Source organism: Aplysia californica, unplaced genomic scaffold, assembly GCF_000002075.1.
Source record: "Aplysia californica isolate F4 #8 unplaced genomic scaffold, AplCal3.0 scaffold00149, whole genome shotgun sequence".
Taxonomy (NCBI): domain Eukaryota; kingdom Metazoa; phylum Mollusca; class Gastropoda; order Aplysiida; family Aplysiidae; genus Aplysia; species Aplysia californica.
In genome coordinates, this window is record NW_004797419.1 from 915,806 (window position 1) to 920,689 (window position 4,884).

Here is a 4,884-nt window from a genome sequence, read left to right on the forward strand (position 1 = left end):
GTCTGTCTGTCTGTCTGTCTGTCTGTCTGTCTGTCTGTCTGTCTGTCTGTCTGTCTGTCTGTCTGTCTGTCTGTCTGTCTTTTTGTAGAATCATAATATAAAAAAGAACCAAAGGGGACCATGAAAAGTGGTCGTTTGTACAGCTGATTGTCTTGAACAGGTGGTCGTTACAGCAGATTTAATATATTATTTGTCACGGACCGGACTTTTACATCAGTCATATATCTGCATTTTATTTTCAGATAAAAGAGCGCATTTGCATTTTCGTATTATGTGTTTATATATTATAAATTAATTGTTAGTATTAGTGTAAAAATATTAGTGTATATATATATATATATATAAAAGTCGAATCTAAAATTTGCTACTTTTCAGGAGACGAAAAAAACTTTCATTTCCAAACGGTTAGAGATACCGGTGTCATTTTTTGCATGTGAGCATCAAAGTACAGTCACGCTCGTACTTCTAATGAGCTTGTGGCTGCCTAGGCCACTTTCATGTAATGATGAGTTACGTTTAACTGCAAATCGAAACTTGCATGCAAACTGTAGCAACACTAGTTACGACAGTCAGATGTTGAAAACAATGTGTCGTATCTTGAGTTACGACTCTTCGGAATCCAAATTTCAACAGACAGGGGTATCGCAACTCCATATACGACAGTTTGGTTGCAAAAATCTCAGTATATTTCACTTACTTACAAGTACTTACTACTTTTAGGAATAAAAATAAACACACTACAAAGGTGCAATAGCTTTATTTTAGCACTTTACCAGAGTTGAAACATACAAATTAGGGTGATGTTTTCACCTCAATAATCAGTAGGAGCTGATAATTGAAAATTCAAGAACAAACTCAACATGCTCAATGCCTGGTTCTGGAATCAATATAGATTAAGAAAACATACAAGCATTAATTTATTCATGATCGGTTCCCAGCATGCAAGTGCCTTTCAATGACTCGTCTCACAACATTCATTCAATGTATTTATATTTCTTGAGAACAAAAATACGAGGACAAAATTTCTATACACCTAAGAGAGAACAACTAACAAACGGGCCTTTTTTTTAACGGAAAATCAAAATGCAGAGGGATGCATGCCGCTCTGCAGTTGAACAGTTACAAATGATTAATGGTATGGGTCATTTAAAAACATGAAGATGATTAGGCTTGAACGTAATTAAACCGTACAAGTTGTTTCCAAAGCTGTTTATGTCAAGGGCGCACAAGACCCTTCAATTCAGATCCCTTATACTTGGAATGACGCTTCATCAGAGTATAAACAAACACACTAGGGTGATGCTTCCACGTCAATAAGATTTCATTAAAAATAACAGAAAATTGAAAATTCGACAAGAAGTAAAACTCAAATTCTGAACGCCAGGCTCCTGAACCAGTATAGAATATTATAAAAGCATGTATGCATGAACTTATTTATGATAGATTCTACCCCAAGTGGGTCGGAGGGATATAAATAGACCCACTGCTTCGTCTGCAGGAGGTGTAACCCCTTGAAAGACGAGGTGTCGCACACGGACCCTAACCCTCTGAGATCCGGATGCGACACCGACTTTGGTGTATCTTCCTGTTCGCCTTCCTTCTTTTTTTCTTCTTTATCTTTTCTCACACCGCTGACCTCACCCAGAGAGGTCACCCATCCCACAGAGTGGGCGCCTTGTTGACCGTGAGGTGCGACCCGCGTGGAGGGAAACCAGGTACCTGGCGGTTGACATGAGATTAGTCTACGGACTGTCCCTCGCCAACACACCTCTTTGGCCCAGGTTTTCCTCTTAGACAGGAGGGTGGCACGTCCCATGCCTCTCAATTGGTTGGGAGTTGAAACTCCTTCAAGCCCAGGGTCAATCTTGACGGGAGGGTCTTGTGCATTCTCGTGGAGACTATTGCACCAGGGTAGCCATGGCACAGATCTGGTCATGCGAGCTATGTGTCCCCTTGTTGGGCTCGATGGCGGGTGGGGAGCCCGGAGTTGAACCAATAAAAACACTTACATAGAACCTTCTTCAAATAAAAACCCTTCCCCAACTGCCAACGTTATTAAAAAGTCTCTGCTCGCGGAAGCGGGTCGGGTGCGGCCGCCGAGCCGAGCAAACCTACCTCAAACGGAAAAAGGACCTTTACGGCAGCCTCTGCCCTCCCCCCTCTCAGGGAGCTTCCGCGGCAGCCGTACGTGACCATCTGCAGCACCGATGTGCAAAAAAAGATCACAGATCTTAACCATTTTAAAACAGGAGATTCACCACTACGACAGGTTCTGGGATACATTCCTACGAATGTCGAGAAACTGTCCACTGATGTTCTCCTCATCAAGTGCGCATCGGATAAAGAACTGGCCGGACTTGACACGATCACGACCTTCGGTGGTGTTCCTTATGTATCCGAGCGACACCAGAAGTTTAACCAATCGAAGGGTATGGTCCGCAGCCATGAGCTGAAGAGCTGCTCAAACCAAGAAATCGTGGATAACTGCGCGAGTGTGGTCGAAGCCCGCCGGATTACTCTTCGGCGGAGGGAGACCACATTTGAAACGAATACGATAATTCTAACTTTCAATTCGTGTCGCCCTCCAGCCACTGTTCGGGCCTCGTACTTGGTCTTGGATGTGCGACCTTATGTGCCAAACTCTCTGCGCTGCTTTCAGTGTCAGAAATTTGGCCATTGCGCGATAACAACGTGCAGCAGTATGTCCTCGCTGCGGCAAGACTGGGCATCCTGAGAAGGAATGCAAGGCTAGTCCTTGCTGCCAAATTGACAAGGCCAGCACACAGCCTTCAGCAAGGATTGCCCGACTTGGATCCAAGAACGCGCAATCCAAGAATGCAAAGCGCAAAATGGCTGCTCTTTTCAAAAAGCCCGCAAAGCTGTCTGCACGCCTTTTATGACACCTGTCCCTGGCCGGTCATATGCGAGCGTACTCCGGTCAATCACGAGGTCGCCAGTGCTTCCACTATCGACCACCCAGAACCCGCGGTCAACAAGCGACTTGCTGCACTGAGACCCAAAAAGGTTCTTCCTACCCCTGTTGTACCTACCTTTCAGGTGCCACTGACAAATCGCTATGGGGTTCTGAGGGAGGATGGGGTGGACTCTTCCTCCACCCCCTCTTCTCCCCTCCCCCCCCCGTTCTCCCCGTGCCCCCTCTTATATCCCTTCTTCTTTTTCTTCTTCTTCCACCTCATACTTCATCCCTCAGATGGAAAGTGAGGTGTCCCCTTCCCCCTCTTCCCAGCCCCCTCCGTATGCTCCACCACCCCCCAACCCTCCAGAAGACATCCCCCTACCCCACCAACCAATGGAAGAGGACAGCTCCGACACCCCTCCCCGGACTGACCCCGGGAAAGGCGGAGACCGTCGCTCCTCCAAATCCCCCACTAGACCGCCGTCCAATCCAGGGCGGCAATCAAGAAACCACTCTGCCTTCCCCGCAAGGATGAGTCACAGTATTACTCCGAAGCTGGAGCCTTTGTGCTCCCCCCCAAAAAAAGACATAATGGCAGTCCTGCAGTGGAATGCCGGCGGAATCCGACCTTCCATTGCCGACTTGCAACACCTACAGGCCACACTGTGTTCACTTTTGACCTGTACACAAGAAACAAAATTCGTCCCGCCTTCAACCATAGACTTAAGAGGATTTACTGCATATCGTCACATTCAACCGGAGAACCAGATTGCTTCCGGTGGAACCACCATCTACACCGACAACAACACACTCCACAGACAAATACATCTTAGGGCAACCCTCCAGGCTATTGCCGTACGGGTCACCCTGCACAGACCAATCACGATCTGCTCAGTCTATATCCCACCAAATGACCGCCTCAAAATAACCCAACTAAATAACTTAAAGGTCCAGCTTCCAAAACCCTTTATTTTGCTAGGTGACTTTAACTTCAACGCCCACAGCCCCCTTTGGGGAGACAAACCCACAGACCAGAAAGGAAAAAGGATAGAAGATTTTTAAATTCCAAAATAGCATCTGCCTCTTAAATGATAGGTCCCCAACTTACAGAAACGGATCCACTTTCGGCACTTCATCCCTTGATCTCACCTTTTGTACCCCTGTGACCTAGTACCAGATTTTGAGTGGTCTGTGCTGGATGAACGTAAAGACCATTTCTTAATTCTTCTAAAAAAAACAACACCAATAGCCTCCAAACGACCCGATTTCAGAACGCATCAACTTCAAAACAGCACACTGGGACAGGTTCGCATCTGAGTGTTCCCAGATTCTGAATCCCACTTTGGACCTCATCTACAAAAAATTCCACGAGAAGCTTCTAGAAATATGCCACAAACACATACCAAAAACAAAAACAAAACACCCGAAGAACAAGATCTGGTTCTTTCAGGACTATGATGATGCAGTAAAGAAAAAGAAGGCAGCATGTCGAAAAGCCGTCGACAACAACCGCTAAAAAGTTTTAGGAAGACGCACAGACACCATCCGGAACACCCAGAGGCCGGAAGGAACCACAGCTGAAACACGGGTAAACATCGAAAACACAATAGCTACATCTCTCGCCAAAAACTCATCCCAAGCAAACTACAACTGTAATGTTAGTATACACACCGGGTGTAGTGTCTGACTTTTTATGTTGATCCTCGAAGTGAGTAACATTAACCAAAAACCCATGGCATACGGTGCGCTTACGTCCCGTGATTAAAAAAGAGTAAGGTACAATACGATGACTATCGTGACACAACACCACCTCTTTCAAAACATCAAAACTAACAGAGAACAACTACACCTAAACTTCCACTCAAACAATACTGAAACCTACAATGCAGACTTCACATTAGACGAACTAACATCGTGCATCTCGGACCTGGGCAATACAGCCCCGGGTCTGGATAACATCAACAACC